A 27,127-nucleotide genomic window follows, 5' to 3' on the forward strand; every position below is an offset into this window, starting at 1 on the left:
GAAAGTGTTATTTTGTGTGTGTGTGCGTGTTTGTGTGTGTTTGCGTAATGGATGTGGAGAGCTGTTCAATAATGTGCTTAAATAATCAGATTATTTCCTTATGTTGTGCATAAAAGAATTTTGGAGCTCATTGAGTGGTGTGACATAAATGTAGATGGTTCAGTGAATCAGGTTCATATCAGCTGACCAAATCATTCACGTTATAGCATTGCTGTAAAGTTTAACTAATAGCGCATATATTCATCTGAGAACTGATGATGTCTGTGCGTTACAGGCCCTGGCTCTGTGCACTCAAGTGTATATGACAATAAAGTAGTGAATTTCAATTAATTTTTAAACTGTATTTTAAATAGGGTCATAGGTTTATTTGTCCAAAAAATTGATTTTTTTTCACGGCACCCCCTGTTCAAAATGACTTCCAGTGGCCCTGGTAAGAGAGCTTTGTCTGGGCAGCGTGTTAGATTAGCCTGAAGCTAACCTGCAAATGTGTTTAATGTGCCACTGAGAAGCATCTGTTGTGTACGTGTCGTTTTCTTCACCTCAGAACCAGAAGTCCAAGTGAGCTCCAGGCCCACTGTGATCTGTGTGTGGAGAAACACACCGAACCTCGCCAGAACTGTCCTTCTTTTCTTTCCCCTCTCTCTCTCTCTTTCCCCTTCACTAACCCAACTTTGCACGCCCTACGCGTCCGTTGTGTTATCTGATTGTGGTTAGAGAAACACACACTCATAGCCACATTTAGCAACCCAACTGGTATCTTGTTATGATCACCAGAGTTCTGGCTCCATGTTCTGATATCCAGTCGCTGGCGCACAAAACCAGACCGGACAAAAGCGTCCGGTCATTACTGTAACAGTCTGCGTCGGTGAGACTGCTATTAATGCTAATAACTAACCACAAATCCCAACAGAGGTCAAGGTGAATAAATTAACAACAGTGGCAAAACAGCAGCCGGGGCTAAGGCCACTGTTTACATGACAGCGTTTTCAAAACTTGTGTAGCATTTTAGGTTTTTTTTCCATGACAACAGTGCTGAGAGCCACTGAAAACTTTTTGAGAACGGTTCCCAAGGTGAAACTTTTCAAAAACACTCTGACTTTATCATCATCTTCTTCCTCTTCATTCAAATAAAAAGACAACTTCTTGAAAATGCTCTGGCGACTGAAGTGCTGCTTCCGTGTATGAGCACCGTGAATGTAGTAACTTGTAGTTCTGCACATGCTCAGTAGAGACAATCAGAACAATGTTTCCTCTGTGGTGTCATGACTCCCAGTCCAGATACTCCTGGGACTTGGTCATTTAATTTTGACAGTCATCAAAATAACAATCTAACTTGCTCGTCTGTCTTTTAGAATGTCTGTGTTTTTGCCAGTGTTAATGTTTAGCGCTCGTTGTTCTCTGGTGCATGTGTGTGTGTGGTTTCATCACAAAAACTAACAACAGCACCAACGAGTGGCCCAACATAAAAATGACATTGTTTTCAGTGTTTTTGTTTTCACTGTGGAAACGCAAAACCTTTCTGAAATAAAAACACAAAAATGATACATTTTGAACTGAAACGCTGTGTAATCGGTGCTTGAATGTGTGTTTATGTTGTGGGAAGGTTTTTCGGGGCATAACTGTGTTGCGCTTGTCCTCATTTGGCCACTGGAGCTCCTGAAGGTTGTGACGGATGCCTTCTCCTTTCCGGATGTTTCCTCCGTTACGTTCAGGAGTGACAGGCGTCTTTGATCTTCCCTTGTTTGTGTCAACATTCATCTTCATTAGCATGAAAGTAGCAGGTTTCCAATTATCCGTAAACATTAATTTTGTCTTTGGCAGATCAGCCTCAAAGTCCTCCTCAAGAGGATTAATTTATATTTGGTGTCTCGCTGCGGATTTCAGGGGGAAAAAAATACTCAACAAAATAATGTTGGTGCTTCGACATCCTTCTCCTTGTCCTCTTCGTGCTGCTATATTTTGCCCCAACAAGACAAATATCATGCAGCTTGGGGCTTCCTGTCACAAGCAGATCTTTTCTATTTCTTTGGCCGTTCAGGACTACAGACCTGTCACCTTTCTTTAACGGACACGTTGGCTGAAGATGCCACTGCCGCCATGCAGGTGTTGTTGCCATCGTTTGACTTCCTGATGTTCTGAACGGAAGGGATGAGGATGGGGATTCGTGTCCCTGAAGCGTTTTGTTCACACCACAGTGACTTTAATGGGAGGAAATTACTGGGCAATGTATTGTTACATGCAGGTGCAACTTTTGCACAAAAACATAAAAAAATGACAAAGCATACAACTAAATTAAACCCAACAGAAATCTAAGGATAACCTATGAACCCTTCATGGAGCATCCATTAGCTTATCTAAATATTTTAAATGTTCATGACTTAAGTCACTGTGAATAAATGTAATGTAAAAATAAGAACACAAGGTTTTGACAATTTCTAGCATAGAAAAGTCCTTTGATCCTGAAAATCATCTGAGTGACTGTCTGAAAAACATTTCCTGCCCACTATTTAAATCAACTGTCTTTCTTTATAGATTAAATATGGATGAATATGGATTTAGTGAAGCCGGTGCAGCCGATTGCATAAGTGTCACACTCTCAGAGGGCGGGGTTTAGAAATCAAAGCATTTCTATTGGCTGAAGTCCTGCCTGTTGTGTAGGATGTCATATCACATTTTAAACTTCTCTACAGGAAGATGAAAGGAAGCAAATTGAATGAAAAAGTACCTAAACGGTGATTCTTAGACATATGACAGCAGATCCTGAGCGTTTTTTTTTTAAACTTCCACCTCTGGAGCCTTTTCCATGAAGTTGTATCGTCAGAGTCTCTCAGCATAGTTGTTACATAAAGTTTCACCTGAAATGCTACGGAAGTTTTGCTTTTTCAGGTGAAGCCGTCACCGTGTATATGAGCCTCAGTCTTTGAATCGACACATGAACGTCGACGAGCGTCGTGTTGTGGGTTGGAGGAAACAGCTCTACACGAGTCTAGGAAGTAGCAGTTTAATCCGTCCAGTGGAGGTGCAGCCCTCCGGTGTCACCGGCGTGGCGCAGATGTTTAATCACTGCCACAGCGGGGGGCTTCCCCAGGAAACTCAGTGGGTGGAAGGGAAACGTGAGTGTGGTATCAAGCAGAAAATATGTTTACGTACACAAGACACCACACTCCTTCCTCACAATCGGAAAGCTTTTCTCTTTACTAAGTGGTAATTCTCAAACAGAAGCTGATAGATGAGGTTGGGGATATTTTTTTTTGTCATGGGATTATCTGATATTCGATGATATTATAATCTTTATCTCCTGACCTATAACTCTTGAAATATGCAACATACGCACAAAAGACATTCACAATCGATTGGTATTACAATTACATTAAATAGACTGTAATCAATCCACTGCACTAGAATTACTGTCTCAAATATTTCTTCTCCGGCCATTTTTCTTGCTATTTTGCTAACAAGATGCTACATTCTGAAACATGAAGTCAAGACTATGAACAAATTACAAGTATGAGAACTGATGCTAGTTTTTTACCGAATAAGTACAAGTACCAAGGTTCTTGCCGCTACCGAGGATCGATACAATTACTTATTTAATGCCATAAACCCTCATTCATACTCAATAAACAAATGATATGCGAATGCTATGTGTTGCTGTACCTCCAATAGCCTCTGTGTCAACGCTACATCACCTCCACCAGCCTCACAGGCTACAGTAGCATAGCGTAGCATGTAGAATCTCCATGCGGGCGGAGGAGGCAGAGGAGCTGAGAACCACCCGTTTCATGAGAGGTGACGTCACCTCAGTCTAAGAAATAGCTATAATTTCACAAGTTTTGACTGTTGTATACTGTATCACCCAAATTATTGTCCCACATGAGCATAGGATGGACTGTGAAACATGAAACATAGCGAAATATGGGTCCTTAGCACAGAGACTGCAGCCCAGACCACAGCCGGCTCCACCCACCCCCTCGGTGATGTAGCCAGCAGCTCACACTCGCTTGGTAGTAATGTACTTACAGATCCAATAGCAGCAGGTTTCAAGATGAGCTTCTGAGTAAGTCCAGTTTCAAAGTACCGTAGTTCTGGAAGCTTCTTTGGTGAAGAGTCGCTCACAAACAAACATTCTTTGTGGATTTCTGAGGCAGGTCCGCGGGAAAAAAGTCCAGCCACATTCGCCGCTGTGCTTCTTCTTTCAGCAAGACAAATAGTGTGGAACCATACTTGCACCTGAAAACATATTTTCTCCAGTGGACATGATGGTGAAAACATATTTTCTCCAAGTGGACATGATGGTGAAAACACATTTTCTCCAGTGGACATGAAGGTGAAAACACATTTTCTCCAAGTGGACATGATGGTGAAAACACATTTTCTCCAAGTGGACATGATGGTGAAAACACATTTTCTCCAGTGGACATGATGGTGAAAACACATTTTCTCCAAGTGGACATGATGGTGAAAACACATTTTCTCCAGTGGACATGATGGTGAAAACACATTTTCTCCAAGTGGACATGATGGTGAAAACACATTTTCTCCAGTGGACATGATGGTGAAAACAGCAGCGTTCAATGTGAAGCAGCAGAGACTGAGAGAGCAGAGAAGAGGCTCCTTGGCACATTCGTGGGCGGGTCTTGTTTTGGTTTCTCCTCATGTCAATCTTCCTGGAGGCGGGGCTTCTCCAGCTCTGTGCTGAGTCAGCAAGGTGGTGCCCCGTCATCAACATGAATCAACGCGTTGAGTTCTCCACCAGTTAGAACAGAGAAAGATCTCTGTGAACTCAAGCTTGAGGGAATCAATGAAAGAAACACTTTGGGGATGTATATGAACCCCAAATAGCACTTTAATCATGCTTAAAGCACAGAAAAGTCGATTTAGTGTAATATGGGACCTTTAAATAAAGCTGTTAAAATTGTATGAATGTAAAGTAAAGTAAAAATTAAATATGTGCTCTAAGTTTGTCATACCACAGGGTGTGTTGTTAACCACACTGTCAAATTTGAATGATTAATACATACACACTTTATGAATGTGTTTCGAAGGAAATGGCTGAATTCACTTTACACAGACTTAAATGTGCAGTTAACTTTTATAGTGTTTGGTGGATGACTGGGAGTTTGGGACAAAGTGTCTGGGACTCACTGGGACTGACTTTTTTATGAAGTAACACACATGGCTAACACACTCACCACTATCACATTTAATCTTTTCATCCTCTTCTTCTACTGCTCGTTGATGCAAATAGTGGGACCACATCTGGCAGGTTGCCGACGTATCACTGACATGTGTCCAGGGGTTTCAAGTTGTGTCGCTGATATCTGCAATCTGTCCGGGGCCCCTACTGGAAACTTGCCATTTACAACTCTGAAAGGGCCTCGTGTGGGGGATTTTCGATGAGCTGTCTTTGCAGCGTCTAAAGCATCAGCAGCAGCAGCAACATTATTTTGACATTGAAATTAACATACAGCCATCCCTCGGGGTGGGCCCCCCTTTAGCTCAGGGCCCTAGGCAATTGCCTGTGTTGCCTCCCTCATTGCGGGGCCTCTACGGACAGGTAAACATAAACATGGGACTGAACCACGGACGACCAAGCCGAGGACAGCAATAGAAAATAAAAACCATTATGAACCTCAAGATGTCCCATGTCATGACGGCAGAGCGCTGCGACAACACCTCGGAAAAACCTCCATTAATGTTTGATTTGCAAACGGTGTACTTTGGACACAATTTCCACATGTACACGTAAACATGAGACTAAACCGTCAACAACCAACCTGAGGACTAAACCAATGCCATAGTTCCAAGGTTCTCTCAGGAAGCCGTGGTAGATACTAACCAAAGTGTTGACAGCAGCCAATGATAGACGAAGGCTTGTTGGATTTCTAAAGTCTTTTAAAACAACAAAGAAATCAATCCCTCAAAAGAAATACACTGTATGTCCATTTGTATTAGTCTCTTTAGGCTTCTGCTTGAGTTTTGTGTCGTTGAGTTTATTTTTCTGGCAGCAACAGAGAGAAGGAGCTTTTAATGCTTCTTCAGGTGTAAAGTCTGAGTAGACAGTGTTTACGTGAGTCAGGAATCCTCTACAGCTCTGCTGTCGATCGATCTTTACACCCTGAGATGTCAGCTCCCAAACAAGGGACGGAGGTAAATACTGGTGAAAATGGCATCGGCTCACAGTGCAGGGGGAGGAAAAACAACAACACAGCTTTGCTCCAATTCTGCATCTATCTGCTCAATTAAAGTAAATGAATCAGCTGACCAGAAGAAACACTTCACAAACATGTGCATTTACAATTTAACTGAAGATAATTAACCTCTTCAGTTTCTGTTTTTAATTCAAGGAATTCATTTCAAAATGAATAAAGACATGCACAGGTAACACTTGCAGTATGATCTGCGTACCAGATACATCTTTTTAAAGAATTTTGTGTATAAAATGTAATTGAAAATTGAGAATTAAATGTCAAATGTTTTTTCCTCACAATGATTTTAAAAGGTTAAAATGAAAGTGCATCAGACTTAATCCGTTCTAACTGTTTGACTCACAACAAGTAGTGGATTTTTATTAGATTTGCAGATTGTTTGAAACTGAGTAGAAATGATAGAAATAAAAAAAGAAATGATTTGAACTTGACATATCATGATACTTCTGACTTGTTGGATTTAAAGGCCATGTTAAGGAATGACGCTGCATTGTTTTCTAAATGGACAAAATGTAAGTCTCCTCCTTGATGTCTGGTTCTGCAGGTTTCATAAAGTTTCTTCCTGCTTTTCTTTTCCGCTGTCTTCTTTACTTCCTATAAGTGCCATGAGATGACTGTAGGGATTTCTTACCTCATAAGGATCACTAGGTACTAGCGATGAGCCAGATACTCGTTTCAGACAACTGTCCGGTATGGATAAAGCATTTTTTATGAGTCCGAGCATAATACGAGTAAAACTCATCAATATCCGTGCTGGTGCTGAAGGAAAATCCTCATTTGGTAACTGACTGTCTGTGGTCTGTGATTGGCCAGTCACACACAGCACCCGCCCCTCCAGACACAGATCTCTGCAGGCAACTCGGGACTAGTGATGAGAAACCCGACTCCTCGAACGGACTCACGGGTTTTTGAGTCGTTCATCCAAGTGAATCGGTTGTCTGAGTCATTTGAGTCATTTGAGTCATTTGATTCAGTTGCGCATGCGCACTATTTCCACCCGCTCCTGGACCTGGAGGCTGAACTGCGACATGAACCAGGGGGAGAATCATGTATTCATAGTAAAATGATGAAACACTTCTGAGGAAAATAAACAATAGTACACATTAGTTTTTAGTGGTCCTGGTCTCCTTATTCTAGATTATGTGTGTTGTTTCTGAGGTTTAGTTGAATCAGAAAATAAATTAGATAAATGATTAAACTGAATAAATACCTGGCATCCAGAATGGCAGATATATATATATTAATGTATACATATGTTTTTATAGTTTTTTTTCTTCCAACATTCTGATTTTCTTTTTTTTACTAGTATCAATAAATAATGTGACGTTCATAGGGCAGAAATAATTATAGGGGACAATATTAAATGTAACACAATACACGCTACAGTGGTATTTTAACATTGTTTATTGTGTATTTAGCCATGTATTATTCATGCATTTATCTCTACAAGCTTTGTGAAACAAACAATGTATAATTTTTTTCTCCGCCGTCACTCGGAGATTTTCAGGTGAGGGAGGGGGGGAGGGCTCACCGCTCACCGCTCATGAGGTGAACGACACAGCGGAAGTGCTACTGACCGATTCAGTGAACGACTCTTTCGAGTTTCGAGGGGAATTGGTCATGTGAGCTGAACGATTGGAGCGAGCTGACTCGGTCATGTGAGCTGAACGATTGGAGCGAGCTGACTCGGTCATGTGAGCTGAACGATTGAAGGGAGGTGAGTCGGTCATTCGCGCTGAACTACACCGACAAGCTGACTCCAGTGTGCTGAAACTGCCGCACGTGAATGTCAGGAGCCGGAAGCTGCTGTGCTTAGCGGCCCAGCTACAAGGAGGCCGTAGCAAAAATGACTCAGTGAACGAGTTAATGAACGTGAAAACTCGTGAGTCACCGTTCAGTAAAGTGACTCACGGGTTTTGAACGATTCGTTCAAATTTGATCATCAGTACTCGGGACACACAGAGAGTGACAGTTGCTTTCTTCAGTATGACTTAGGTGTTCTTCAGCTCACCTCTATTTTGGTTTGTATGATATTTAAAGTTACTTGGTGAACTTGTTTCATACGCAGTGCATTTGACAAGACAGAGCTGAAAATGGCTCGTGTCGCATCAGTCACTGCCTCCACTCCGGTCGCGTTTTTTTTTTTTTTTTTTTTTACCATCTGCTTGCTCTTAGTCTGGCTGGTGGTGTAAAGTCAGTTGGAAAACTTTGCTCGTACTGAAAGCGGTGATTTTGAGAAGAATACAGTGAACAAGGCTGACATGTTATTTCCCTGTTTGCCTCCACTGGATGTTTACATGAATTATCAAGTTCACACAGATCATTAAAAAATAAACAGTCTTACAGACCACTTACACACATACACACATAAGATAAGATAAGATAAGATCGCCTTTATTAATCTCACAGTGGAGAAATGTACTTGTCTGGAGCCGAAGCTAGCAGCTGAGCGGTCAGCGCCATCTTGTAAAGTTACTGAAAGTTACTGAACACATATACATATAACTGAACACACAAAATAGCCTATATTATGTTATATGTTATATATAACATATATGTTTATCGTATATGGCTGGTTATAAAAATAAATATAATATTATAAATATTACAAATTAAGCTTTATATACTGTATATAGTATATAGTTGGTTTTTTTAATATATAAAACAATGAATCTCAATTCTGAGGCTGTTCTGTAAATAGTTTTCAAATAAACAATAAATAAAGCAATTTCTGATCAATCCATATCAATTTCAGACTTAAAATAACATACTGATTTAAGCCCCACCCAGTTTCATTTGAACCATGCCCACTTTCAGTTTAGGCACCGCCCACTCTGAGTACAGATATAGATGCACATCATTTAGATGGTTGAACAGATACAGATATAGATAGTGGTGTACTCACTCATTCATAGTAATAATGGTCACATCAGCTTAAACATCTGCAATTAAAACAACTTTTACTGAAAATGTGCAAAATACCCAAGACTGTTCTTGCCCTTGGTTTGGCATGCTGGTCTGATTTTGGTCCTCTGAGGGAAATAACTGAGGACCCCCGTCCTATGACATTTACAGGGGTGGGGGTGGGGGTCCTCAGGGTTGATCTTAAATGTGCAGGGGGTCTAGGATCCCAAAAAGATTGAGAACTACTGGTTAAGAGCACAAATTCAACCTTTTGTTTGTGTGCTAACTCAAATCTTATTAATGGTGAATGCGTTTGGGAAAACCCGGCACGGGTATTCAACCTGTTGTTGGTGTGATAATAAACATCTCATTAACAATGCAGGACACCCGTTCAACCTGTATGCGGTATTGTGTAGCTTATTTGAATAAGTTGTCCAATGTTTGTAGTCTGACAGCGGACGGCTTTTTAAAAAATGTTTTTCTTACCTTTGCTGCTATTTTATACTGGCTTTTGTTGTGTAAAAAATACATTTGTATTTATCCTAGGTCACTGAAATATTACAAATAATTCACTTATGGTAATAAGTTGTCTAAAGGTCTTTAGTCTGACAGCTGGCGGATTTTTCTTTTTTCTTACCTGCTACTTTTAAAAAAAATGCCCCAGCACGCTTTTAAACTCAGTCACGGGAATTGTTTATCTGGGATGACACCGGCGTGTACTGTATGCTAACGCTGGGTGAGCTGAGCTGCTGGGATGCAACTCCTCCCCGGGTGTTCACAGGGCCAGAAGACTCGGGGGGAGACTGGAAGAGAATCTCTTCCTAAGGCTTTTGATGAAGGTTGGATTCGAAGGAGTTGAATTCGGTGACTGGCTGAGAGCATGGGGAAGTGTCCTTTGAGCAGAAGGGGGGGAGGATTTGCAAGCATGGGGCTGCAGTGTCTGCAGGGCTCCCAGCTGGGTGTGATGCTCAGTCATATTTCTGAGTCAGAATTAACATGTCAAGATCGTGTATCGTGACAAATGAAGATTATCTTTCCTTCGAAAAGTACCAACTTTCTGTGGTCTTGTGAGATCCCAACATGACTCTGTTGTATTTCATTAATATAGAAATAAAATCTAAATTAAATTGAATTTAAAACAAGGGTCTTCACTAAAATGTGAAACTTTCCAAACTGTATCTGAAAGAATAAAGTGTTTAAAGGTAAAACTGAGCAGGTGACATTAATACGTGAGGATCCCCATGACTCCAGTGCAGGTGCGTCATCCTTGTGTTTATTGGGTCAGGATATGTAATTTTAGCTGCATTCACATGGAGAAAGTGGAGATAGAAGCCTGGAGGAGATGACAGCAGCTGAGTTGCTCTAAAATGGCATTTCTTTGAGCGGGCTGGTGTTGGTCGGCCACTGCTGGATTTTCTGCCCATTTCATCATGTCGCGCCTGAAAAAGCACCTCTGAGTGCAGGGACAAGACTTCTGCCTGCTCCTCTTTGCCCTGCTGGATCTTCCTCTTTACCCCCTGGCTCCCCCCCCCCCCCCCCCCCCCCCCCCCCACACACACACACACACACATTGAGCGCTACTAGAGCCACTCCTGGCCTAATTCTGTTGTGCTGTAGAGAAGTTCACCTAAGTGTCTTCAAACTGGCAGTCAGTCTCTGAGCATCTTCCCGTGCTGAGGCTCCATTTACACAAGTTTTTATTTCAGAAAAGTTTGACGTTTCACACTAGGGGGCAGTCCACACGAAAACGCTGGTTCATGTAAATCCACAGTTTCTGGCCCATCATCTACACCAGGCGGTGTTTTAGGAGCACGAACACGTTTTTTTTTGGTTGTTTTTTTTTTTATAACATGGGTCCCACAGTAGGGAAATTCTACAACCCCGGCTCAGTTGTGAGACGTGGACAGCAAAGACGATCATCTGTGGAAAAAAGATGACATAATCGCCCCACCTCTCCCCCCACCGCGATCCACGATGTCATCAAATGACCACGACAATGGCAGACTACAAGCTCCAGGTAGCGCTGCAGAAGCTACTGACGCGAGCTGGAGGACGAGCAGGAGCATAGACTAATAGAACTCAGAGTTAATAGAAGTCTATGAGCAGGAGTCTACTTCTAAATCTTTATGTGGTCCGTGTCTTCTGCATTTTTGGTGTATTTCGTGAGTCACAGCATCCCTAAAGGCCTCACATATATACTATATGCCCAGAAGCCTCATGATGCCGTGTTCATAGTGAGGCGTGGATGGAACTTTTGTTTTGAGAACCTCGGGGAGAAACATATTGTTTTGTCTCGTGTGGATGTGGCCTGCATAATCATGAAATTAGCATGTTGGTCAACTAGTTGGTGCTGTTGTTTGTTTTTGTAAAGTTGGATTGTTATTACGGTTACCGTCAACCAGAAGTCTGGAGTCACAAGTCAATCTTTAGATCCTCTGAAATGTTTGATCTTATTCTTATTTTGTTTGCACACCAGAATCATTTTCAAAAGGACTTTTATTTTCTTAGTGAAACAGGCTTTAAGAAAAGGTAGCAACTTCAACTGAATTGGGGGAAAAATATATAACAAGAAATGGAGGGGGGGACCTGTAAAAATAGCTTTAAAAGGAACCTGGAATAGCCTACCTTTATCAAATAAAATAATCTTAAAAATGGAAAAAGATACGTAGAATGGCTTTAACAAAAAAAAAGGTTAAAATAGCAAGAATGTTAACATTTTCCAAAAAAAACTATGTACTGTGGCAGGATAAAGAATACTCCAGAGTTGAAGGTAAAAACTGCCAAAAACACAAAAAGAACAGACACAGAACTCCCTAGCCCGGGAACCTTGAACAATGGCCCTTTCCAACAGTCCTGCTGGGTGAGAGGCCAGGGTCCTAGTGGCCGCCACAGTACAACTACATTAGATTTGAAACTTTAGAAGCTGCGTCAGGGTCATTTTGAAGGTTAAACCTGTTTTTGTGGCTCCACTTAAATTTGACTTGGTGGAAAGTCACAGAAATGGTTGTTCTGGTCATAAAGGTTGCAGACCTCTGTTCTCAACTACAAAACTACCAAGTCCCAGGAGAACATGGACTAGGATTCATGACACAACGGAGGAAATATTGTTCTTATTGTCACTTTACTGAGGATGAGCAGAACACCTGTCATTACAACCGACTGTCCCACCCTTTTCCCTCTTTATGAGCCACGCCTCTTTTTTCCCACTGTCTCAATGATTCAATTCCTGCATCATGAATATCTCAACTTTGCACAACTGATAATGACAACAACTTAAATGTAACGGATCGTAGCTCGTGACGAAAAAAGCCGGAGAGTTTGAGGAATGCAGTCCTCAAGAAAATGACTTAGCGGCACCGCTCAGTGTTTTATAGAGCGAGTTCATGAGCAGAGCTGGCAGGCGCAAATTTCTCAGAGACAAACTAGAGCTAGACACATGTAGTAAATAACCCTGGATATAAAAGCGAAGGGGGGGGGTTCAGGAGGGTTACACGTTCATGTTTGATAAAAAAGAGTGACAGTGTTTATGAAAATTGAATTTGATAACACAGAGAGAGCAAAGGCTCAATGTATAGGTAAGTGTTTCCAAAATGAGATAAGAGCAAGAAGCAGCAGGAAGTGCAGAGCATGTGCTATACGATAAGAAATGTGTGACCAAGGAACGCTTTAAAGTAGCTTCTGATTACATCTCCCTCATCATATGTGATCAAATACACCGCTGGTGTAGTTTAATTCCATGTCAGTGAGCTGCTGATCTTACCTATGTCGCCTTCCAGACAATGAAATTAAACTGAAAACGCTTCACAAATGATTGACTGAAACAATGGAATGTATTTCTTCCAAATTTAGATGGATGGATGGATGGATGGATGGATGGATGATGGGTGGATGGATGGATGATGGGTGGATGGATGGATGGATGATGGGTGGATGGATGATGGATGATGGATGGATGGGTGGATGGATGGATGGATGATGGGTGGATGGATGGATGATGGGTGGATGGATGGATGATGGGTGGATGGATGGATGGGTGGATGGATGATGGATGGATGGGTGGATGGATGGATGGATGATGGGTGGATGGATGGATGATGGGTGGATGGATGGATGGATGATGGGTGGTTGGATGGATGGATGATGGGTGGATGGATGGATGGATGATGGGTGGATGGATGGATGGATGATGGGTGGATGATGGATGGATGATGGGTGGATGATGGATGGATGATGGGTGGATGGATGGATGGATGATGGGTGGATGGATGGATGGATGATGGGTGGATGGATGATGGGTGGATGGATGGATGGATGATGGGTGGATCGAATGATTGAACATTTGACATCCCATCTTGTTTTACCACAATAGCAGTTTTTTCTACATTAGCTCCACATATGCGCCAAAGTCAGACACACCATCATGGAATTTAAATGAAACATTCAAATTAATCATTTAAACGCTGACAATGAAACAAGCGGGGGATGTCTCTTGGAGTCATTCACCTCTGACCGTGAGTCCAGCCTCTGCTGTGCAGGGCTTTATTGCTTTCCTCCGTCTCAATGTTCTTTTTTCCGCGTGCACAACATTCAGGGTGGTGGTTTGCTTCCAGCAGCAGCGCTCTTCTGTTTTGTTTGTGTTTTACAGTACCTGCCCTGCACTGAACACCCGCTGAACATAGCGCAGCATTTAGCAGTTAATGAGGCAGATATTTCTGCCAGGAGCTGGAGAACTAAAAGCAGGGCTAAAAGGAAAATGAATGTGGGTCGTAATCTTGTGGCCCAAAAATCCCCAAAACAAAACAACCTACACCTGAAATAAACACTGAATGCTGCTGTATCTCCTGGATATGGGGATCATTTTGTTTTGTAAATAGGGAAAGGCATTGTTTACAGAAAATGTAATAATTGCAGGCTTTTTTTAACATAATGAAATAAATATATCCCCTGTATTTGTTAAATTCTGCATCTGCCTGTGAATACATAAAAAAAATGCTTTATAATTGGATAGCCATTTTCATATAAGTTTTAATACCTAGAATGCAGGAAGCAGGACAATTATACCATTTGATTATTATATATATATATATATATATATATATATATATATATATATATATATATATATATATATATATATATATATATATATATATATATATATGCACAAGATTTGCTCAATATTCACCAAAATGTAAATGTTATCAAGGTTGAAGATCGTGGAAGTCCCGCAGCGGCTCGTTTGGCTCTATAATCTCACTCCCATGGTAACGGACTCATTAGCACGAGAATCAGATTAGGTGGGAGTCCAGATGTGCCAAAACTTGAATGCATTTCCTGAGGCTCTGACATCGGAAAACAATGCAACTAGAATTACCCAAATCCCTCTTTTTGTTTTAACAGAGAATGTAAGCCAGGAGCCTGTCACGGGCTTCAATGCAGAACGGCAGCAGGTTAAAACAAAACACGTTTCACTGAAGTCTTTTGGGGGGAATTGTCTTTAAAAGTCATATTTGTCTTATTTGATGGTTTTTTTTAAAGGTGGCAGTGAACGTCAAACCAACTGTTTGCTGGGAAACAACAGCTCCACTCTTGTCAGTAAGAGACTCCACATTTTACTGTTTGAATGTAGAAAACAAGTCAATATTCACTCTGACATTTCCAGTTCTGTCAACAGGGGAAGATCTCAGCTTCGATCCAAAACCAAATCCATAATTAGCCATCTGTGGATTCATCTCAGCTACCCTGGCTTGATTAACTATTAACCTTTGCTGGGAGCAATGTGAACTTCAAGTGATATGAACAGCTTATTTTACCCGATAATTGCCTGTGTTTCAAAACTGAAAGTTCGAGTTCATGTTTCATTTAACTTGGATTTGGTTTCTTTTCTTGCATATACAAACAGATCTAAAGTTGAGTTAACAGCTCGTGGTTTATGAGTCAATCTTTTATAGCCACTTTATCAAAGTTTGGACTAAAACAGATGGCAGTTATGTAGACAGTTAAAATTGACTTATTATAGTAACATGCATGTCTTTGTACGACTGAAGAACACATGGCGTTTCAAGGCCCAGAATCAAACCCAGGATTTGTAAATGTGAGGCGAGCATGTAGAGCAGAACATTACCATGCAGCCCAGATTCATCTGATCTGAATCCACAAACAGTCAAGGTCCGTCTCGTTCCAACAGCAGGTTTTGGAGGTCTGAGTGTATCCTTGCTCTGTGCCCTTTCCCTAAAGAAGCTTCGCCTGTTGATGCACTCCTGACCAGATGTGATACAATTCTAAAACCTCGATCTGCAACTGCAAGGATAGAAAGTTGTTTAAATCAGTCAAAGAGCAATATATCTGATTATCAGTCGATGGTGATCCTCTCACTTCTGTACCTCGCCCTGTTTTTGAGCCTGAGAAAAGGTGAGATTCAAAATAAGCTCCTGACTTCTGGAAGAATACTAATGTGTCTGCATGAGTCTGGTCTGAAAGTCCTGATCAAACCCGAATGCGATCAGGTTTAAGCTCTCGTGAGCTCCACTGGCGATTTTCCAGCAGGTGATTTTCCAAGTGCTGGAAAGGAAAACTGCTACATTTTAAAATAAAGATATGATGTTGAAAGGTTTACACTATTCATAAAAAAATGGAAAGACACCATTTACACTACAATGTTTCATCTTTTTTGTTTTTGCTTCAAAAAAATGTCACGTTTATAGATACAGCAAGATTTTGAAAACAATTTATGTTTCCATGGCAGAAACGATGCAGTTAGCATGCCAGACCATTAGTTGGTGCTGTTGTTTGTTTTGTAATGAAACCACACACACACACACACACACACACACACACACACACCAGAGAACAGCAGGCTCTAAACATGAACAACAGGAGAACATAGACATTAAAGTGGACAGACCACCAAGTTGGATTGTTATTATGGTGACTGTAAAAACAAAGAGGAGAATTTGGACTGAGAGTCAGGACATCACGAAGGAAACTTCGTTCTGATTGGCTCTGCTGAGCATATGCAGAGGGACTATTTACATTTGATAAAGGTTGTGTATTGGACGAAGCTGTAGTGTGATGGTGGTGCGAATGCGGAAGAGCAGCTCTTCTGCTATCAACTTAGGAACGGAGCTCGAACGTTTTTCAGAAATGGTCATTTTTGCCTGTTTATGGGACGACGGACACCAAACGTTTTTGAAAAATTCCATGTTGGGAGCTGTTTTAAACATGTGTTTTCAGTGACTCCAAACACTGTTGTCACGCAAACTGAATGGAAGTTTTGCATTATCACTAAAAGTCGTTGCTGTGTGAATGGGGCCCAGCTGACATGACTGAGGCACAGGTTGAACATGCAAACTCCACAGGAAGGTTCTGCTCATGGGTTGGGCTCTCAGTGAGGCAGCAGTGCAAACCACTACTACGCTGACAATCCGCTCAACTAACAAATCCTCACATTCTTGTATGTCCAGAAAAATGTGAGCGGTGGTCACTTTGCAGCCCACCTGATCTCCAGAGGGCTGTTTCATCCTCCACAAGCAACACGCGGCCTGCTGTGATCAGGCCTGTTTAGCATGGCGGACCAGCGGCACACATCTGGCAGCTTCCCGACACAATGAAATCAATCCATTTTCTGAATTGGAAAGCCCTGTCCCAAATGTTTCCATTGTGTCAGAGACAATTGCGGGCGGCGAGGTGTGTGTGAAACATGTCCAGTCCTGCCTCACAGGCTTTCAGCCTTTGTCTGTTTAATCCGCCTCATGGGAATCATGTACCATATCCAGGTTCAAGTTTACCAACTGCAGACCTCTGTGAGCGTATTCATACAGGATATCACGGAAATCTGTATATTAACTCTCGGTGCTCTGATACCACTATCTGGTCTGATACTGTACGGAGTACTCATACTCTTAAAAGTTCCTCGATGCAACTCGGCAGGTATTATGTGACGTTGTGTGTCAGCAGCCTCGTCCAAAGGTACGCAAGAGAGGACGGGTGATATCATCAAGAGGATGTTAAAAAACAAAAAGTAGGTAGTGAAAAACACCCTCAAATTTAATGTGTTGGAAACATAGAAATGGTCAAGAGGGACAATTTCAACCATTTTGTCCAAAGCACACCATGGAACTTCAAACCTCTCTTTCACCAGATATGACACAAACCGATGTCACTATAACCTTTGGTAGTGCTCGTCCTCTAAATAACTGGTATTCCTGATATGAACCCTAAAAAGTGAGATTAAAGGTCCACGATGAAGCAGCGACCAGACATCAGCTGGGGTTAATGCAGTAATGAGGTATTAAAGCTTTTTACATATGCTCTTGTGCTCCGACGCCGGGAGCAGTGTTAAGTTTGATTGTGACTCGTGAATACTCCCTCATGAAAACTCTGTAGTGCTGCAGATAAAAGGGCTGTTTTATGAACAGTAAAACAAGTATATAGGCTCACCACAGCAGGTCCATTGTAAAATCAGGGAGACAGATGTGTGAAGAGCCAAAAAAACAACATTTTCTCTCCCTATCTTCAGGAAGGAGATATATTGCCTACTGGCACGATGTGGGAATGACAATCCAAAAATACACGTCTGGTTCCTGTCAGCACATAGCAAAAATAACAACGCTGAGAGCTCTGACACCAGTGTAAGTCAATTTGTTTCGATTATCAACAACTTGGCAGCAGTAAGATCTGACAATGGTTTCCACAAGTACTTCCTGCTTCTGTTGGAATATTCGCTGTTCTCCTCCTTGGTGACACTGAGAGATCAAATCTACAGAATGACTGAAGATAATGTATTGAAAAGGATACAATTATTGTATTTACTGTACACAGTGTGCAGCGGTCTAAATGCTTTACAGTATTACTCACACATACTCTCGTCATATCGATGCACTCCACTGGAATTGGAGTTTAAGGACGTTTTCACTTGAGCATAGACAGAGAGTCAAACTACCAACCCAGAGACTGGAAGGCCACCCACTGTCCAGTGCTCTCTTTTTTCTTTTTTCTTTTTCCATAGCTGCAGCTGAAACCGGAGAACTAGTTAAAATAATCTGATCTCCTCCTCTGAGTCTGATCTGCAGGCTGTTTCCTGGAGAAAGAATTTTTGTTTTCCACCTTTCCTCTACTTGCTCATGTGGAATAGTCGTTTTATCTTAAGATAACTCTGTTGTATTTGGTGCTTTAGAAATAAAATTTAATGGAACTGAATTTATCTTTGATGCAATAGAAAGTGGTTTGCCCCAGGTTCGATTCTGGGCTCAAAGCATTTTCTCTCCTAAAGCAGTGTTTGCTAACTCTTTTTTTTCCTTGAAGTGCAACAGATTGTCTTTAAGAATGGATGAGCAAAGCATTTCCAATCTGTGGTTCACACAAAGGTACAGTGAAGCCAAACCTTAGTGCAGGCGTATCAAACATACAGCCTGTGAGCCAATAGCAGCCGGCAAGTGGCTCCAATCTGGCCAAACCACCAAGAAGAAATTGTATGACTGACAAAGAAAATAGTGGGGTTTTTTTAAACAAATTTCATTAACAGTAGCAACACAACTCAACACCTAGACCCGAACTGAGATAACATGATGCTGCCATGAAAGCTAGCAAACTAACATTAGCCTGAAAGCCATGCTGTCCGGGTGTAAAAGCACCAAGAATGCAACAGTTGCATTTTCTGGACAGATTAATGTGTTTTGCATCATTGAAACTGGCTTTATGTTCAGATTGTAGTCATTTTTTGTCAGTTAATTGGTTTTGTGAAAATAGAGACGTTTTCATCTGTCAAAACAAAGAAAAACTTTAAAGTGTAACTTTGAAGGTTAACATGACACAATTTTACACTCAAGATGGTCTGTTTGTGGAAACGCCAAAGTTTTCCTGCATGCCAACCCTGGTGCATCAATGGGTTCAATGTATTAAACAAAGATGATATAAAAAGTTTGCGTCCAATCAAATGACATCATTCAGGGTGTGTAAGTCAGTCCACAAGACAGTATTAACATCACTGGCCCCAACTCAAAAACACAATCCAGGCTGGTTGAAGGCCTGTTTAATGGGTCAGAACCACGTGGAACTCAAAGGAGACGTATGGACGCTCGCTCCTGCTATTGTTTTTGTCTTTGTTGGTTTAAGTGAAATCAGCCAAACTGCATACATAAGCCATTTGTTAGACTGTTGGGTAATCAGCCAAAGTAATGAAAACACACAGAGGTTGTGTGGTTTCTCAGATCTGAGGAAACAAACAACAGCTGTGTGAGATATGCACTTGATTTTCCAACACAACTGATATGGAGAAAGTCTATTTGATTAATGACATTAAATTATCCATTCAAGCATTGTAATATTATCTGATGATGTTTTAAAACCAATTTGTATCAGTCAACAGCTAAAAGCCAGTCAGACGCCTCCTTATCTTCCCCAGACAAAATACTATCTGCGTGCCGAGCGCTGATCTGATATGAGGACTGGAGTTGTTGATATTAATGTAAACCAGGCAGGTATCAGTGCATCAAACATGCTGCGGATTTGTGGTATGATGATGCATTTGTAATAAACACGACACCTTGAAAGAAGGAGGAGGATTACTACTCATCAAAGACAGAAGTCAAACATCTGCCGGCTGAAGCGGATGAATCATGTTCATGCTATGTATTTATTTTATAGTAAATGGAATATATTTGGATGTCTGGGAGTTGGTTGGACAAAGCAAAGCAATTTGCAGACGTGACCTTGAGGCACAAGGGTTAGGGTCATATTTCAGTGACTAGACAGAAAATTGATTTAGAAAAATGTAAGTAATTACAGATTACGGGTGAAGAATAATGGGGTTACTTTACTTCTATAACGCACTGAAAAGTGGAATGAAATCTAATTGTGTGATCTAAACAGAATAACCTGTCAAAGTTTTGCCAAATGGAAAGAGGTCCACAATACAGTAATGACTTTGACCTCCTCCACTGGATCTTCATTCACACCAGCAGCACCACCCTCACAATCTGCTGATGATATAAATCAATAATGTACAGAAGAGCCACAGAGGAGGAATTCAGTATTTGACATAGCAGTGCAGCATAAAAACTGAAGAAGGTAAGTAGGTAGGTAGGTAGGTAGGTAAGTACCTACCTACTTGGTAGGGGTGGGTAGGTAGGGGATGGGTAGGGAGGTAGCTAGGTAAGACATGGGTAGGTTACCAGGTAGGTAGGTAGGTCAGCGGGTAGGTAGGGGATGGGCAGGTTGGTAGGCAGGCAGGTAGATATGTGGGTTAGTAGGTAGGTAGGTTAGTGGGTGGATAGATAGATAGATAGATAGATAGATAGATAGATAGATAGATAGATAGATAGATAGATAGATAGATAGATAGATAGATAGATAGATAGATGATAGATAGATAGATAGATAGATAGATAGATAGATAGATAGATAGATAGGCAGGTCGGTAGGTAGGTGGGTGGGTAAAGCATTTTTTACGACTCCAAGCATAATACGAGTTCAAGTCAATATACGTGCTGGTGCAGAAGGAAAATCCTCATTTGGTAACTGACTGTCTTCACGCTCTGTGATTGGCCAGTCACACACAGGTCCCGCCCCTCCAGACACACACATCTGCAGCCACAGCTCTGCTCCACTCTCGCTCACACACACAGAGTGACTGAACTCTGTGCTTGGCTTGATAGTGCAGCAGATAACATGATATATCATAAGAATCTTTCAAATGGTGATACAAGCACCAAACTTGGTACAAATGTTCCTTAGACATTACTTTTTTCAAAAAGTACGCGGGCCACTTGAAATTCAAAATGGCTGCCATTTTTCCAAGATGGCCGCCACGCGGATGTGGGAATATCATATTTACCATAGAATCTCACCACATTGATCAATTTGAATGATTTTGGCATCAAAATATAAATTTTTGGCCATGTAGAATACAATTTTGGGACTCTAAAATCCCCCAGAAGCTTGGCTTTGCCTTATTCTGGGCTTAGATAACAATTATCTGCTAACTTGACTGTAGCTAGTATGCATGTCATTGTAACTACTGCAGTGATATAGTTTGGGGTATAAGGTGTAGAAGTAGAAGCTTTACTTTTGTTTCAACAGTCATCCACATCCTCTGGATGGATATTTTGTAGTGTTCCTCACTTCTTTAATAGCTAACTTGCATCTCTGACTCCTAAAAGTTGCTAGTGTAGCCTATACAAGTAGCACCAAGGGCTAAACTGGTTGAGTGTTGCACACAGAGGGTCTCTGTGTGGTGCTGAGCATGTCAGGCTCCAAGACATTGTGAACAAATGCAGCATCCTTGTCTGGTTGATGTGAAACATATTACATGAATAAAACAACTAAGAAATCGGGAGAGATGGAAAAGAGTGGATGTCAAGGCACAGCCAGGGCACACTGGCGACATCACACTGCTGTGAAACTCAGCATGGGGTTCAGTGTCGGCTAAACAAGCATTACTTACTGCCTTTTGCTGTAATTATTACTTAATGCACTATATATATACTGTAACATACAGTAACATAGCTTAACTACACTGTACTGTAATAGGATTATTCATGTTCTTATTGTATGAGTAGTTGTCTGCGAGTAGTAGTCTGCGCATGTACACTGTATTTCTATAATGGTAGTAATAACTATAATGCACTAGTAGCAGTGGTTGTAGTGTAGTTTAGTGTCCCAAATGCTATCTAATATAAGCCTCACATCAGTTAGCTAGTAGTTAAATATTAGTTAGATGTAGTTAGATAGCCGCACCTGAATTGACAGGATGTGCCAGCGCGGGAGAGCCGAGCCAAGGGTGACGAGGCTTGACATGACTTTGCATGTGGTTACCCAGAAGGTGTACAGATCGCACGGGACTGAAATGACACTGGATGAACGATCGGACTAGGTGTAGGATTAATATCCGAACCTAGTTGTATCCCATACCTGAATGTGCACCATTTAATGTGGTAAAGGTGGTAAAAGGATAAACCCTCGGCCTTACACTATATTAATTCATTCATTACCAAACAAGATGGCAAGTTCAGCTCCAGGGTCATCTAAATGGATAACTGACTGGAGTAAATGTTGTCTTTGCCAAAAAGACAAAAATAATGAGGATATGAAATCCCCACCAACACGATATTCATCTAAACAAGATGGGTACACCATGATTGCGACTAATGTTCCCCTGTTCCATGTTCTCAATGAAATGCCCATTGTTCTGGATCCAGCCAGACTGGATGAAGGTGGTGGAATAGAAGAGACACTGAGGAGGAACAAGGCACAGGACCACCAAAGCTGCCGCTATCAATTCAACAACACCAAACTGGACAGGGCAAGAAAGAGAAGTCTTGGGCCTCAAACTACTCAGTTAGAAGAAGGGCGAACTAAACTGCAAAGAACCAGCCGTGAAGGTCTGCAGTTTGAGTGTTTTCTTTGTGAACAAGAAGAACCAGCATCAGAACTGAGACATGCCATGACCATGAAGCTCAACAAAAGACTCAATAACTGTGCTAAAACGCTAAATGATGGAAGACTCCTGAAAGTACTGAGTGGTGGAGATGTTATAGCACAGGAGCTCAAGTATCACTCTGCATGTTTGACAGCCCTGTACAATAGAGAGAGAGCCTACCTGAGAAATGTTGACAAGAGGACAGAGAGCCAAAACCAGGATGTCTATCCACTAGCATTTTCAGAGCAAGTAACCTACATAGTTGAGACCAAATCCAGCTCTGAGGGACCTGCAATATTTAAGCTTGCAGACATGGTCAACCTGTACAAGCAGCGTCTAGAACAGCTGGGGGTGCAGACTCCTGATGTCAATTCCACTAGACTGAAGGAGAAGCTTGTGTCTGAAATACCTGGTCTGAAGGACAACAAGGATGGAAGAGATATCCTGCTGGCTTTCCAAAAAGATGTAGGCTTTGCCCTGTCACAAGCCTCTGACTACAGTGATGCCATGACTATTGCCAAAGCAGCCAAGATCTTGAGGAGACAAATGCTGCACCACAAGTCTTCCTTTGATGGAACCTTCCACGAGGGATGTCTTGAAGAGGCCATTCCACCCAGCCTTCTTCAATTTGTGGGAATGATTGAACACGGTGCTGACATAAAATCACAACTGAGATTTTGGTGCCTCAAAGTCAGATCTTGCAATTGCACAACTCCTGCAGTACAACTGCTACGCAAGATACAAGGAGGGAGCATCAACTCACAGGCATTCCAAAGATCGGGAAACACCATTCCCCATCTACATGGGAATGTCGGTATATGCCAAGACCAGGAAGAGAACACTAGTAGAAATGCATTTTTTTATGAGATGGTCAGTCTTTGTTTTTCCCTCGGCTGAGTTTTTTTTATTTTTTCCTTGAATTGAGTTTTGATTTTGGTTGGTTTTGGCATTAGGCTACATTTTGCTGCAGTTTGTATTTTTGTCTAATTTCTGTTGTTTTTTCCCTCCAGCCTCCTTTTGTTTTTCCATCATTATAACGGTGGTTAGGGTGTCGGTTTTTTTCCTATTCTTTTTTCCATGTTTATTCTGTTTCTTTCAGATAGAGTGGTGATGTCCAGCAACCCTGTCTCGATATATAGTGATTCAATTGGTGTTGATTGTGGTACCATTAGGATCCTCCATATGATGTCACATGTCCTGGTCTATATATTTTTTTTTTCACCAGAAATGGTAGAAAGAAGCTCCTTATAAGGTTTAGACTTGGATTTTTAGCTTTCACATGGTCAAAAACCTACTTTTAGACACCAAGATCATCAAAATTGATCAATGTGGTGAGATTCTGTGGTAACATATGATATTCCCACGTCCGTGTGGCGGCCATCTTGGAAAAATGGCAGCCATTTTGAATTTCAAGTGGCCCGCGTTCTTTTTCAAAAGAGTAATGTCTAAGGAGTATTTGTGCCAAGTTTGGTGCTTGTATCACCATTTGAAAGATTGTTACAGTTATCTGCTCCACTATGACTCCAGCTCAAGTTGTTTTCTTCAGCTTACCTCTATTTTGGTTTGTATGATATTCCAAGTTACTTGGTGAACTTGTTTCATAACGTACACGGTGCATTTGACAAGACAGAGCTGAAAACGGCTTGTGTTGCGTCGGTCACTACCTCCACTTCAGTGGCGTTTTTTTTTTGTTTTTTTTTAACCGTCTGCTTGCTCTTAGTTTGGCTGGTGGTGTAAAGTCAGTTGGAAAACTTTGCTCATACTGAACGCGGTGCTTTTGAAAAGACTACAGTGAACAAGGCAGACATGTTATTTCCCTGTTTGACACCACTGGATGTTTACATGAATTAAAAATCTAAATCAAATCAAATCAAATCAAATTTCACACAGATCATTAAAAACTAAACAGTCTTACAAACCACTTACACACATACACACACATAGCTGAACACATGAAGTAGCCTATATTAATATGTTGATAGTATATGGCTGTTCATAAAAATACATCTAATAATATAAATATTACAAATTAAGCTTTATACACTGTATATAGTATATAGTTTTTTTTATATACAACACATTGAATCTCAATTATGAGGCTGTTCTGTAAATAGTTTTCAAATATACAATAAATAAAGCAACTTCTGATAAATTCTGATTTTTGGTTTTTATTTTTATATAGCGCTTTTTTAGACACTCAAAGACGCTTTACATTGCATTATTCATTTATTCCATACTGGATGGTGGTAAACTATGTCTGTAGCCACAGCTGCCCTGGGCCAGTCTGACGAATTGAAATGAATTTCACATTTAAAATAATGTGCTGATTTAAGCCCCACCCTGTTTACGGATACATATCATTTAATGGTTGAACAGATACAGTTAGAGATATTGATAGTGATGTCCTCGCTCATCCCGAGTGGGTAGTTAGATAGGTAGGTAGGGGACAGGTAGGGAGGTGGGTAGGTTGGTAGGCAGGGAGCTAGGCAGGTAGGTAGGTAGGGATAAACAGAGAATGGGGGCAGAAGACTCAGGTGCCGTCCATATGAGCTTGCTGGTTAACTGAAATGAGCTGTTTTTGGCCTATCATCCACATGAAGCTCTTTTAGAAGTGTGAAAATAGGTTTTTGTGTCCCAGAATGGGGCAATTCTAAAACCCCGGCTCGTGCTGTTCAACACCCCTGAGGTCTGGATAGCAAAGACGATCATCTGTGGAAAAAAAAGATGATGTAATCCCCATCCCCCCCACCGTGGTCTGCAATGTCACCTAATAACCACAACAATCAGGAATGACTACAAGCTCCGGTGGAGCTGCAGAAGCTACTGACACTGGGAGCAGGACGAGCGTGGCCTAGACCTATAGAACTAGAGTTATTTAGAAGTTTATGAGCAGGAGTCTACTTCTAAATTTCTATGTGCTTTGTCTTCTTCTGCGTTTTTGGTGTGTTTGGTGAGTCATAGCACCCCTAAAGGCCTGGCATGTGTACTACACGCCCCGAAGCCTCGTGTTGAGCCGTGTTTATAGTGACGTGTGGACATAATGTTTTTTGAGAACTTCGGGGAGAAAAAACATGTTTTTGCCTGATGTGAATGTGGCCTGAGACAATATTATTACATATTTCACCTTACAAAGATGCTGTATGTATTAACTGATCAATAACAACTGTCTCTTTCTAATAAATAACAGTGTATCTGAGGTAGATTTTGAACAAATCAGGATTATCGCATCTTCTGACAACATTTTCTAAGTGAAAAATCCAATTACTGAACCCTCTCTCTTTATGATGTCTGTCTCTTTTCTTCAACATCCTTCTCCACATTGTTGCTCCGATTGCTCCGAAACAGTTCAACTGTTGCCTGGTAACAAGCACACTATGTCTTCATTCACATTTTGATTGAACAAGTTAGTAGACTATAAAATACATAAAACCTGAATGGAATCATCATGACTGAGTGGAAACATGTTACTGTTCTTTCTCAACTCAGAATAAAAGAGACCCAAATCCCAAAATGTTTGGACATGGTGTACAATATTGATTGAGAGCACAGACAACATCTCAGATGTTCAAAATAACATATTTCACCATTTGAGAGGGTGACAGGTAAACCACAGGTGCAGGTTTATGATGTTGGCAAATCATTGTATCCTGCTTGAAACAACCTTTCTGGACAAAGCCTGTAAAATACTGGCAGACTGAAGGATTTAGTACACAGTTTATAGCACAGTATTCCATTTGAAGATGATTTGACACCACCTTAAGGTTCATTTCTCCACATTTGAAATGAGGTTGCAATATGACGAGTGTCTGACGCCAACATTTGTCCCGGATCCAGCTGAAGCTGAAGCAGGCGTCTGTCTCTCCGGGTTCATGTCTATCATTAATTTGCAAACAAGCAGTACAAACATTTGAAAAATGACTAATCCTTTTCCGGCTGGTTCTGAACTTATAATTGGCAGTCAGCGTTGTTCTCAGTGCTGTGGACAATTTACAGCATGCATCTGTAACACAGTGTCCACAGACTAATGTGTGTTCATCAATGCAACACGGTACTTAGCAGCTTTTCCCTCGTCAGACATACACTCATCTGTCAAAACATTCTTACTCTGACGAACGAAGTGAATAATAGATTATGTCTTGATCATGCACTGAGTGGACACCATGTCCTCAAATTGAATGGGTTGAAATCAGAAAAATGGTCAAGAGCGAAAGTTTGAGCCATTCTAACCAAAGCACACGTTGGAGCTCTGCTCACTTTTCCGGCATTTTGTGCTTCTAATCTCATTTTCACAATAGGATCCACTGTCAACACCATCTTTGGGAGTACGGCTCCATGTCCACCTGCAAAATAGGGATGCACTGACACCAACACCAGTATGATATGCTGTACCGAGTACTCTGAAAAAGATTCCTGATACAACCCAGCGAGTTTTACGTGATGGCATGCTTCATCAACGTCACATAAACAAGAGAGGAACGAGTGATATCTGCAATTTACACATTCTTTAATATTGAGAAAAGTAATACAAACTTCAAGTTATGTTCTGACAAAACATCAAGTGGAGGAGAAAGATAATTCCCTCAGTAGTGTAACTGCT

This window comes from Blennius ocellaris, assembly GCF_963422515.1.
Source record: "Blennius ocellaris genome assembly, chromosome: 14".
NCBI lineage: Eukaryota > Metazoa > Chordata > Actinopteri > Blenniiformes > Blenniidae > Blennius > Blennius ocellaris.